We start from the raw sequence: 13,520 nt of genomic DNA, 5'->3' as shown, positions 1-13,520 counted from the left end.
CGGCCCATGCTGTTTCCTCTGCTTTCATTTCATTTTATTTTTTTTCTGCTTTCATTTTATCCATCACAGTGTAACTGACAGCTTATGTGATGGTCCTGCACTGATGTCCCCAGATTCTCCTTCCTGGAGAGGGCTGAGTATGACACACATGTGGCCCCTGGGGGCCTGCTGTCACCACATCTATTTCATGTCTACACCTGCCTGGAGCTCGGGCAGTGGAGGGAGGCAGTGGCACAGAGGTATTGGGGACAAAGCAGGGAATTAGGACGAGGCTGTGAGGTGCAGGTGAGAGGTGATGAGACACTGAGCCAAACTCTGCTGAGATGAAATGGGAGGGAGAACAGAATTTTTAGGGACCACAAGAAGTGGTGTTTTTTTTTGTTTTTGCTACACCAGGCAACTTGGGGGATCTTAGTTCCACAACCAGGGATTGAACCTTGGGAGTGAGAGTGAGGAGTCCTAACCACTGGACCATCAGGGAATTCCCACAAGAAGGTCTTTCTTGAAAGATCAGTGTACTTTCTCATACTCTGTGTTCCAGGCCTGTCTGGTCTGCTGGGTTGCTGTAACAAAATACCATAGACTCGTGGCTTAAACCATGGACATTTATTTCTCACAGTTCTGGAGGTTGCAAGTCCAAGAGCAGGGTGCCAGTAGATTCCATGTCTGGTGAGAGTGCCCTTGGCTTGGAGATACCACCTTCTTGCAATGTGCTCACGTGGCCTTTCCTTGATGCCTACTCATGGAGAGAGATTCCCTCCCTCTTCTTTGTTGTTGTTCAGTTGCTAAGTCATGTCTGACCCCAAAGACTACAACACGCCAGGCTTCCCTGTCCTTCACTTTCTCCTGGAGCTTGCTCAAACTCATGTCCATTGAGTCAGTGATGCCATCCGACCATCTCATCCTCTGTTGCCCCCTTCTCCTCCGGCCCTCAATCTTTCCTAGCATCAGGGTCTTTTCCAGTGAGTTGGCTCTTTGCATCAGGTGGCCAAAGTATTGGAGCTTCAGGCTTAGCATCAGTCCTTCCAATGAATATTCAGGGTTGATTTCCTTTAGGACTGACTGATTTGATCTTGCAGTCCAAGGGATTCTCAAGAGTCTTCTCCAGAACACCAATTTGAAAGCATCAGTTCTTTGGTGCTTAGCTTTCTTTATGGTCCAACTCTCACATTCATACATGATTACTGAAAAAACCATAGCTTTGACTATACAGACCTTTGTTGGCAAAGTGATGTCTCTTCTTTTTAATACTCTGTCTAGGGCTTCCCTGGTGGCTCAGTGGTAAAGAATCCAATACAGAATCCTCAGGAGACCTGGGTTCAACCCCAGGTCGGGAGGATCCCCTGGAGGAGGGCACGGCAACTCCAGTATTCTTGCCTGGAGAATCTCATAGATAAAGGAGCCTGATGGGCTCCAGTCCATGGGGTAGCAAAGAGTTGGACACAACTGAAGAGAGTTTGCTCGCAGGCACATGTGGACTAGGTTTGTCATGGTTTTCCTTCCAAGGAGCCCTCTTCTTTTAGGGGCACTAATCCCATCATGAGGGCCCCACCCTGTGACCTCATATAAACCTAGTTACTCCCCAAGGCCTCATGTCCAAACACCATCACACTAGGGGCTAGAACTTCAACAGATGAATTTAGTGGTGGTGGGGGTGGTGGTGACACAGACATTCAGCCTGTAAGATGGCCCTGATAGGAAACACTCAGTTTAGGTTATTTGAGAATTTGATAAAGGGACAGTTTACAAAGATGTGGATAGTATAGGAACCAGGAAGGGAGAGGGTAGTGCCCTGGGCTAATTATGGAGAGCTCAGCTCCTCTCCCCTCGAGCAAGAAGGGAAGGAGTGCTTCTTGGGAAGAGCCCTACAGAGGAAATGCCTAATAAGGGAAGACTGTGACCTCACTGCTTCCTACTGGTGTGTCCTGTTTGCCAAACCCAATCAGAAACCAGAGAGCCCACCCCTGTTGTCTTCATGATGTGCCCCTCTGCCCAGAGCAGAGTGGAGAGAAGATCTGGGGAGGCTGTGAAAGATAACTGTCTCCCAGCCCCTGTCTTTTCCTAAAGAGGCTTCAAGATGACTTATAAGAAAGGATCGCTCATTCAAGTCTCGAGACAGGCAGTGAGGACAGGGGAAGGAAAGGGGTGGCACAGCACATGTGGTAAGAGTCCATACCGGCCATGATTGAGCTTCCTCATTAGGTGCTGAGCTTCCTGGCAGCCTGGCCAAAAAGGGAAACAAGACAAGTTAGTAATGGAATGAATTGGCTGCTCCTTCGGTTTTCACATAGGAGCAGTCTGAGCCCCACGACTTTGAGAAAGTCAGTTTGCTTCTCTGAACTTCAATATCCTCTGTAAAATGGGGATATTGCCCACTCCACCTCCCGAGCATGAGGATGCAATGAGAAGGCAAAACAGTTCCAGCAGGAAGGAGGAGAAAGGGCTTTCTTTCTAGAGAGGCACTGCCTTTTCCTTTTCCAGAAAAGATGTTCTCTCCAGGGTCATATCTGGATGTGGGCTGGACACTGTCACATGATGGCTATCTCTTTCTACAAGGGAAGCTGGGAAATAGAATATTTCAGCTGCACACATTGCCTCCTTGATTAAAAAAAAAAAAAATCAGGTTTCTGATAGTAAGAAAGGGGATATAGAAGACCTAGGGTAGACCAGCAAGCATGTCTGTTGCAACTGGGAATGAGTGTCTGGACCAACTGCTGCCTTTTAGGTGGGTTTGGTTGGGGAACCAGCAGAAGAGCTGAGTGTCTGGGTTTCAACAAAAGACTAGTAGCATATCAGAAGGAAACACAGGTTTAGGGGAGGTGGGCAGACTTGATTGAGCCATATCCAAAGAGTAGAAATCTGACCCTGTATGTCTGGAGAGCTGGAGGAAGGTCTCTGCCACCCACACACTCAATATCTCTACCTTGGTATCAATAATACCAATGCAGACAGGCATATCTGTGACAAGCAAGGGTCACTTGCTAGGTGGCTGAACCAAGCCCTCCCCCAGAAATGGTGATGAGCCAGGATAAAGGGGCAAAGTTCAACGTGAGATTTTAATATCAAGTTGTTAAAATGTATCTTAAAAATAAAATCTTATCTTTAAAATAGCTCTTAAAGTCTGTCAATTAAAAATTGTTATGAAAAATAGTTATTAATGGGAGTCTTACATTAAATATTTTAAAAACATTTCTACATCACCTCATCTCTACAGCATATAAATTGGCTTAAAAGATACAGTAGATAAGATAAAATAGCTAGAAGTAAGCCAGAAAGAAATAAATTGGCTTAAAAGATACAGTAGATAAGATAAAATAGCTAGAAGTAAGCCAGAAAGAAAAACACCAATACAGTATACTAACGCATATATATGGAATTTAGAAAGATGGTAACGATAACGCTGTATGTGAGACAGCAAAAGAGACACAGATGTATAGAACAGTCTTTTGGACTCCGTGGGAGAGGGAGAGGGTGAGATGATTTGGGAGAATGGCATTGAAACATGTGTAATATCATATATGAAACGAATCGCCAGTCCAGGTTTGATGCATGATACTGGATGCTTGGGGCTGGTGCACTGAGAAGACCCAGAGGGATGGTATGGGGAGGGAGGAGGGAGGGGGGTTCAGGATGGGGAACACATGCATACCTGTGGTGGATTCATGTTGATGTATGGCAAAACCAATACAATATTGTAAGTAATTAACCTCCAATTAAAATAAATAAATTTATATTAAAAAAGATAAAATAGCTAGATAGGAAGTAATTAGATGGAATCCTAAATCCTATACTTTAAAAACATCTATGCACATATAAGAAACATTGGGAAATTCAGCTACACTCAGTAAGTGTAGGACGGATTTGAGAAATTCAGTTGAGCCCCAACTTCACCTAAATTGCTAGTATAATGAAGCTTTGGGAAATGACTGAAAATGCAGTCCTAGTCTGTACTGGGCTTCCCTGGTAGCTGAGGTGGTAAAGAATCTGCCTGCTAATGCAGGAGACCTGGGTTTGATCCCTGGGTCAGGAAGATTCCTCTGGAGAAGAGCATGGCAACCTTCTCCAGTATTCTTGCCTGGAGAATTCCATAGAGGATACAGTCCCTGGGGTTGCAAAGAGTCGGACACGACTGAGTGACTAACACACGCATACAGTCAGCACTGCTAGAAGTATAATGTCTCTGGAAGAATACCGTGGTGCTGCTGCACTGGTGAGATTCATGGGTCATTCATTCAGTCACCAACTACTTCCTAAAGTGAAAGTGTTAGTCACTTAGTCCTGTCCGACTCTGCGATCCCATGGATCCCACTTTAGCCCAGTCTGCCAGGCTCCTCCCATGGGCGGAGGAGCCTGGCGGGGTCTCACAGAGTCAGACACGACTGAAGCGACTTAGCAGCAGCAGCAGCAGCAGCCAGGCTCCTCTGTCCATGGAATTCTCCAGGTGAGAATACTGGAGTTGGTAGCCATCCCCATTTCCAGGGCATCTTCCTGACCCAAGGATCAAACTCAGGTCTCTTGCATTGGAGGCAGACTCTTTACCACCTGAGCCACCAGGGAAGCCTACTACTTCCTAAGGGCTGGCTCTTTGCTCGGCTTTGTTTAAGGCACTGGGGGTAGAAATGCTAATGTTCTGGTCTTCCGGGGGAAGATGGACTATAAACCAAGGCCAGTAAGACAGCATAGAAGTGAGGACGTGCTTAGGAGTCTGGGTGGGTCCAGGAACCCGAGAGGAAGTGGGGGACAATTGAACCTCATTTTGTGTACAGAGATGTTTGCTGGGCCTCACTGGGAGGCTCCAGCATTCCTGGCAGTGGGAACAGCAAAGACACAGACACAGGAAGCTGGGTGGGGAGTTTAAGAGATAACAGTGGTTGGTGTGTCTGGCCCATGAGAGGAAGGGGTGGTATAGTGAGAAACAGGGTGGAAAGCCAGGCAAAAGTCAAACAGCAGAAGGCATTATGCACCTGGCCACAGTGTGTCAACTGGTTACCAGATAAGATGGGGTGTGAGGGCTGCTGAGGTGGTTTTTTTTTTGTTTGTTTGTTTTTTTTTTTAAATTTATTTATTTGGCTGTGCTGGGTCTTAGTTTCGGCACACAGGATCTTTGTCATTGCAGCATGTGGGGTCTAGTTCCCTGACCAGGGATTGAACTTGGATCCCCTGCATGGTAAGCATGGAGTCTTAGCCATTGAACCACCAGGAAAGTCCCGCTCCTGAGGTTTTAACAGGAAGGCAGCAGCGACCCCACCTGGAGGGTGAGGTTCTGTCTCGGGGTCATTCTTGGAGGGCCGGTCATAACAACAATCATTTAGTTTTTCCTTCATGCCTGACCTTGTGCTGGGTGATTTCTCACAGCAGTTTTGAGGCTGGAGATCTGCCTCTCATTTTACTTTTGAGGCCAGAGACATTCCAGCGACCTGCCTATAATTCTGTTGTTTTAACTAATATGAACAGCAGCAGTTATGAGCCCTCAGGTGCGAAGTGCTTTACTAAATAATCTCAGTCCTCACAGCCCTGCGAGGTGTATAAAAATGAAGGTAAATTATACAAGCTGCAGCCCCTGAGACTCAGAGAGGAAACGTGCCAAAGGCAGCATGGCTGTGTGAGCGCCAGGCTGGGATCTGAATTCAGGACACCTGACTCTTAATCCTAAGGCACTTTTCCTCCAAGATTGGGACCCGGAACCAGGGTGTGTGTTGATGCCACAGCGCCACTGGTAACCCCTGGCTGGCTTGGGGGCCCCAGTGAGATCAGGAGGGATGGGGTTCACACCTGGCTGAAGGATAGGGAGCCTGGGGAGGAGCACAGTGACGAAAGACCTGTCAGATGGGCCCAGGGCACTGGGCAGTGCAGCCCCGTTCCGGGGACCCCAGAGGGCAAAACCAGAACAAGAAGTGGGGCTGGGGGCTGAGGTTGGGGTTACAAAGAAGATCTTTGAGCAGACGTCTGGAGGGAGACTTTTCTAGAAGGGCACAGACTACTACTGTCTAGGGGACCACTGGTCTAGAAGTCCAGAACCCTGGGCTCCCACCCTGCCTGGGCAAGTCAGCCCTCTCTGGCTTTTGGCGGGGACACTGCCCCCCAACAGCCAAGACTCGCCCAGAGAGTCCATCACATGCTCATTCAACAAATACAGAGCATCTACTCTAATTAGAGTCCTGAGGATACAGAAATGGGTGAAACAGACGCTGCCCTCATTGTTTTGGCTACACTCGGTCTTAGTTGCAGCATGTGGGATCTAGCTCCCTGACCAGGGATCAAACCCAGGCCCCCTGCATTGGGAGTGCCGAGTGCTAGCCACTGGGTCACCAAGGAAGTCTACTCACTATTTTTAAAATAATCATCTCATCTGACAGAACATGGTCCACTGGAGAAGGGAGTGGCAAACCACTTGCCATTGAGAATGCCATTCTTGCCTTGAGAACCCCATGAACAGTATGAAAAGGCAAAATGATAGGATACTGAAAGAGGAACTCCCCAGGTCAGTAGGTGCCCAATATGCTACTGGAGATCAGTGGAGAAATAACTCCAGAAAGAATGAAGGGATGAAGCCAAAGCAAAAACAATACCCAGTTGTGGATGTGACTGGTGATAGAAGCAAGGTCCGATGCTGTAAAGAGCAATATTGCGTAGGAACCTGGAATGTCAGGTCCATGAATCAAGGCAAATTGGAAGTGGTCAAACAGGAGATGGCAAGAGTGAACGTCGACATTCTAGGAATCAGCGAACTAAAATGGACAGGAATGGGTAAATTTAATTCAGATGACCATTATATCTACTACTGCGGGCAGGAATCCCTCAGAAGGAATGGAGTAGCCATCATGGTCAACAAAAGAGTCCGAAATGCAGTACTTGCATGCAATCTCAAACGACAGAATGATCTCTGTTCGTTTCCAAGGCAAACCATTCAATATCACAGTAATCCAAGTCTATGCCCCAACCAGTAACGCTGAAGAAGCTGAAGGTGAACGGTTCTATGAAGACATACAAGACCTTTTAGAACTAACACCCAAAAAGATGTCCTTTTCATTATAGGGGACTGAAATGCAAAAGTAGGAAGTCAAGAAACACCTGGAGTAACAGGCAAATTTGGCCTTGGGATACGGAATGAAGCAGGGCAAAACTAATAGAGTTTTGCCAAGAAAATGCACTGGTCATAGCAAACACCCTCTTCCAACACAAGAGAAGACTCTACACATGGACATCACCAGATGGTCAACACCGAAATGAGATTGATTATATTCTTTGCAGCCAAAGATGGAGAAGCTCTATACAGTCAGCAAAAACAAGACCAGGAGCTGACTGTGGCTCAGATCATGAACTCCTTATTGCCAAATTCAGACTTAAATTGAAGAAAGTAGGGAAAACCACTAGACCATTCAGGTATGACCTAAATCAAATCCCCTATGATTATACAGTGGAAGTGAGAAATAGATTTAAGGGACTAGACTGATTGATAGAGTGCCTGATGAGCTATGGACGGAGGTTCGTGACATTGTACAGGAGACAGGGATCAAGACCATCCCCATGGAAAAGAAATGCAAAAAAGCAAAATGGCTGTCTGAGGAGGCCTTACAAATAGCTGTGAAAAGAAGAGAGGAGAAAAGCAAAGGAGAAAAGGAAAGATATAAGCATCTGAATGCAGAGTTCCAAAGAATAGCAAGGAGAGATAAGAAAGCCTTCCTCAGTGATCAAGGCAAAGAAATAGAGGAAAACAACAGAATGGGAAAGACTTGAGATATCTTCAAGAAAATTAGAGATACCAAGGGAACATTTCATGGAAAGATGGGCTCGATAAAGGACAGAAATGGTATGCACCTAACAGAAGCAGAAGATATTAAGAAGAGGTGGCAAGAATACACAGAAGAACTGTACAAAAAAGATCTTCACAACCAAGATAATCACGATGGTGTAATCACTCACCTAGAGCCAGACATCCTGGAATGTGAAGTCAAGTGGGCCTTAGAAAGCATCACTACGAACAAAGCTAGTGGAGGTGATGGAATTCCAGTTGAGCTAGTTCAAATCCTGAAAGATGATGATGTGAAAGTGCTGCACTCAATATGCCAGCAAATTTGGAAAACTCAGCATTGGCCACAGGATTGGAAAAGGTCAGTTTTCATTCCAATCCCCAAGAAAGGCAATGCCAAAGAATGCTCAAACTATAGCACAATTGCACTCATCTCACATGCTAATAAAGTAATGCTCAAAATTCTCCAAGCCAGGCTTCTGCAGTACGTGAACCGGGAACTTCCAGATGTTCAAGCTGGTTTTAGAAAAGGCAGAGGAACCAGAGATCAAGTTGCCAACATCCGCTGGATCGTGGAAAAAGCAAGAGAGTTCCAGAAAAACATCAATTTCTGCTTTATTGACTATGCCAAAGCCTTTGACTGTGTGGAAACTTCTGAGAGATGGGAATACCAGACCACCTGACCTGCCTCTTGAGAAACCTATATGCAGGTCAGGAAGCAACAGTTAGAACATGGAACAACAGACTGGTTCCAAATAGGAAAAGGAGTACATCAAGGCTGTATATTGTCACCCTGCTTATTTAACTTATATGCAGAGTACATCATGAGAAACACTGGGCTGGAAGAAGCACAAGCTGGAATCAAGATTTCTGGGAGAAATATCAATAATCTCAGATATGCAGATGACACCACCCTTATGGCAGAAAGTGAAGAGGAACTAAAAAGCCTCTTGATGAAAGTGAAAGTGGAGAGTGAAAAAGTTGGCTTAAAGCTCAACATTCAGAAAACGAAGATCATGGAATCTGGTCCCATCACTTCATGGGAAATAGATGGGGAAACAGTGGAAACAGTATCAGACTTTATTTTGGGGGGCTCCAAAATCACTGCAGATGGTGACTGCAGCCATGAAATTAAAAGATGCTTACACCTTGGAAGAAAAGTTATGACCAACCTAGATAGCATATTGAAAAGCAGAGACGTTACTTTGCCAACAAAGGTCTGTCTAGTCAAGGCATGGTTTTTCCTGCGGTCATGTATGGATGTGAGAGTTGGACTGTGAAGAAAGCTGAGCACCGAAGAATTGATGCTTTTGAACTGTGGTGTTGTAGAAGACTCTTGAGAGTCCCTTGGACTGCAAGGAGATCCAGCCAGTCCATTCTAAAGGAGATCAGCCCTGAGATTTCTTTGGAAGGAATGATGCTAAAGCTGAAACTCCAACACTCTGGCTAGCTACCTCATGCGAAGATTTGACTCATTGGAAAAGACTCTGATGCTGGGAGGGATTAGGGGCAGGAGCAGAAGGGGACGACAGAGGATGAGATGGCTGATGTCATCACTGATTTGATGGATGTGAGTCTGAGTGAACTCCAGGTGTTGGTGATGGACAGGGAGGCCTGGCGTGCTGCGATTCATGGGGTCGCAAAGAGTCGGACACAACTGAGCGACTGAACTGCACTGAACTCATCTGTCAGTCTTAGATGGTGAACTGTGAGTGTGGTAGGCCAGGATGCCAGGAGAGGGCAGAACAAGGAGACCTCCTGGTCTGGGAGCATGGGGGGCTTCTTAGAGGAGGGGGCCAACCTTAGAAGGAGCAAGCCTGCAGTCTGTGTGGGTGGTGGGTATTCTAAGGGTACAAGAACCTCTTCCCTTCCCCTGTGGCAGACAGCTTGGTGGGGCCCAGAGTGGAGGAAATCGCTCTGCCCAGGGTCCTGCCCATCCCCTATGGAGCCCCCGCTCCGCATTCCAACCATCACCCCAGGTACTTCCCCTCTCTTCTCTCTCCTTGCTTCTCTCCCTTCCCTGTCCCGGACAACAGAGGACAGTGGCTGAGGGCCTCAGGCCCCCAGAGCATCACCATGTCCTCGCCCCAGATCAGGGGAGTGCTCGGAGGGCTCAGTGTCCTGGAGTCTGGCCAGGGTCTTGGGAGGAGGAGTAAGGGAAAGGGGACTCTGAGGGGTGGAGGGGTGGGGGGGGCGAGGTTATACTTGGGGAAGTGCTAGTGCTGGTTGGGAAGTGGGGCCAGGTGAGGGAGGGCTCCCCTGAGGCCCGCAGGAAAGGAGCAAGAGTAGGGGTGGGGGTGAGGGTCTCTGCTTTCCCGAGTCCAGGGCCCGCCTCCGTCCTGCTCTCCAGTCTGTTGCAAACGCTAAGCCTGGTGCCTGGTCTGCCCCATCCCTGCATCTTTCCATAGGGAACTCTGTCCCAGGTGGCTTTCTCCAGGTTCAGGCCAGGGGAGGTGGCCTGAGCTGAGTGGGTGCTGCCCAAGGGTGGGGATCAGAGTGTCTGCGCCCCAAGTTCATGTCTGTGGTAGGGAGTACGCCTAGCTAACCTGGTTGACCCAAGCATTAAGTGGCAGGCCACAGTGCTTACTGCAGAGGGACTAGGGTCTGAGCCCTGATTTTTCCATCTGAAAAATGGAGTCACCATTCCTGCACTGCCTCTTTTGTGGGGAGATGATGAACCTGCAGGGGAGGGAGCTCAGGGTGGGTAATGGTGGTATGTGGACTGGCACTGCCCTCTGGTGGTCACAGTGAGAGTTGCCAGGCACCAATGTCTGGACCTAGACCGCACTGTCACCTGGGAGCTTGATGGGTACCCTTCATCTCTGTCTTCTCCATTCTACTTCTTTCTTCTTCACCGCAAACCTCCCAGTGGCTCAGGTCAGGGATGATTCAATTCAGAAAACATCTATTCAGTAGAAATTGAACGGGTCCCTACTTTAGTCCTGTTCTGTGCTTGGTATGGGAGCTGCAGAGATGTCTCAGTAACACGGTCCAGGAACTGCAACCTTGTGAAGTCTGGGCTGTGCTCATGCTGGGTCACGGCCATCTCCTGGTGTTCTCCAGCCTCCCCATCCACGGCAAGCCCTTGGGGTTCGGTTGTGTCTTAAAACTTTCTGCTGACAAAGACAAATATCAAATGATATCACTTATGGGCTTCCCTGGTAGCTCAGCTGGTAAAAAATCGACCTGCAATGCAGGAGACCTGGGCTCAATCTGTGGGTTGGGAAGATCCCCTGGAGGAGGGCATGGCAACCCACTCCAAGAATACTCCAGTATTCTTGCCTGGAGAATCTCCATGGACAGAGGAGCCTGATGGGTTGCAGTCCATGGGGTCGCAGAATTGGACACTACCGAGCTACTAAGCACAATCTAAGTACAATCTAAAGCATGACTTCCCAGGTGGCTCAGTGGTGAAGAAGCCACCTGCCAGTGCAGGAGATGCAAGATACATGGGTTTGATCCCTGGGTCAGGAAGATCCCCTGGAGTAGGAAATCACAACCCGCTCCAGAATTCTTGCCTAGAGAATCCCATGGACAGAGGAGTCTGGTGGGCTACAGTCTACGCAGAGTCTTGTCCGCAGAGTCGGACTGAGCTACTGAGCACACAAAATATGACAAATGAAAAAAAATAGGGAGCTTCCCTGGAGACTCAGTGGGAAACAATCTATGTCAATGCAGGAGACATGTGTTCAGTCCCTGGTGCAGGGATCCCACATGCAGAGGAGCAGCTAAGCCGGTGTGCCGCAACTGCTGAGCCTGCGTGCTGCAATCACTGAAGCCCACAGGCCCTAGAGCCCGTGCTCCTCAGCAAGAGAAGCCCCCGCAATGAGAATCCTGAGCACTGCAACTAGAATACAGCCTGTGCAACAGCTGAGACCCAGCACAGCCAAAAATAAATCTTTTTTTTTTTTTAACAAGGACTTTTCTGGCAGCTCAGTGGTTAAGACTCCATGCTTCCACTGCAGGAGGCGCAGGTCTGGAGAACCGAGATCCCACATTCTTTGCAGTGCAGTTAAAAAAAAAAAAGGAAAAAAGAAAAAAAAAGAGAGACCAAATGGAGCTATTTACAAAATAGTAACAGACACATAGACACAGAAAACAAACTGAAGGTTATCAAAGAGGGTGTAAATTAGGAGTTTGGGATTAGCAGAATCAAACTACCGTATATAAAATAGATAAACAACAAGGTCCTACTGTATAGCACAGGGAACTATATTCAGTACATTGTAATAATGTATAATTAAAAAATATGAAAAAGCATATATAAATATATATATATATATAAAACTGAACAACTTTGGTGTACGCCAGAATCTAACACAACATTGTAAAGTCAACTATACTTCAGAAATACTAATAAAACTTTTTGCTGACCAACCATAGGAAAAACATGCCTACTTTATGTACCCCTATGTTCATAATAGCATTATTTACAGTGGCCAAGATATGGAAGCAAAATGTTTCATCAACAGATGAATGGATAGGGACTTCTCTGCTGTTTCCAGTGACTAAGACTCTGCACTCCCAATGCAGGGGGCCCGGGCTCAATCCCTGGTCAGGGAGCTGGATCCCACAAGCCACAACTAAAAGTTTCTGCAAATCACAACGAAGATGGAAGAGCCCATGTGCCACAACGAAGTCAAATAAATAAATAAGTAATTAAAAAAACAGATGTCCTTCAATTAAAAATAAATTTTGAAAAAAATAAAAAAACACAAGAATGGAGATATATATATATATATAGCTTAGTTGCTCAGTCAAGTCCAACTCTTTGTGACCCCATGGGCTGCAGCACACCAGGCTTCCCTGTCCTTTGCCATCTCTTAGAGTCTGTTCAAACTCATGTCCACCGAGTTGGTCATGCCATCTAACCATCTCATCCTCTGTCACCCCCTTCTCCTGCCCTCAATCTTTCCCAGCATCAGGGTCTTTTCCAATTAATTGGCTCTTTGCATCAGATGGCCAAAGTATTGGAGCTTCAGCTTCAGTATTAGTCCTTCTAGTGACTATTCAAGGTTGATTTCTTTTAGGATTGACTGGTTTGAACCTCTTGCTGTACGAGGGACTCTCAAGTCTTCTCCAACACCACAGTTTAAAAGCATAAATTCTTCAGTACTCAGCCTTCTTTATGGTCCAACTCTCACATCCATACATGACTACTGGAAAAACCATAACTCTGACTATACAGACCTTTGTGGGCAAAGTGATGTTTCTGCTTTTTAATATGCTGTCTAGGTTTTTCATAGCTTTTCTTCCAAGGAGCAAACATCTTTTAATTTCATGGCTGCAGTTACAGTCCACAGTGATTTTGGAGCCTAAGAAAATAAAGCCTGCCACCGTTTCCATTGTTTTCCCATCTATTTGCCAAGAAGTGATGGGACTGGATGCCATGATCTGAGTTTTTTGAATGTTGAGTTTTAAGCCAACTTTTTCACTCTCCTCTTTCACCTTCATCAAGAGCCTCTTTAGTTCCTCTTCCCTTTCTGCCATTAAGGTGGTATCATCTGCATATCTGAGATTATTGATATTTCTCCCAGCCATCTTGATTCCAGCTTGCGCTTCATCCAGCCTGGCATTTCGCATGAGGTACTCTGCGTATAAGTTAAATAAGCAGGGTGACAATATATAGCCTTGACGTATTTGTTTCTCAATTTTGAACCAGTCCGTTGTGCCATGTCTGGTTCTAACTGTTGCTTCTTGACCTGCATACAGATTTCTCCGGAGGCAGGTCAGGTGGTCTGGTATTCCCATCTCTTGAAGAATTTCCCAC

This window comes from Ovis canadensis, chromosome 11, assembly GCF_042477335.2.
Source record: "Ovis canadensis isolate MfBH-ARS-UI-01 breed Bighorn chromosome 11, ARS-UI_OviCan_v2, whole genome shotgun sequence".
NCBI classification, from domain to species: domain Eukaryota; kingdom Metazoa; phylum Chordata; class Mammalia; order Artiodactyla; family Bovidae; genus Ovis; species Ovis canadensis.
The sequence above is the reverse complement of the archived record's forward strand: the minus strand, read 5'-3'. Positions refer to the sequence as shown.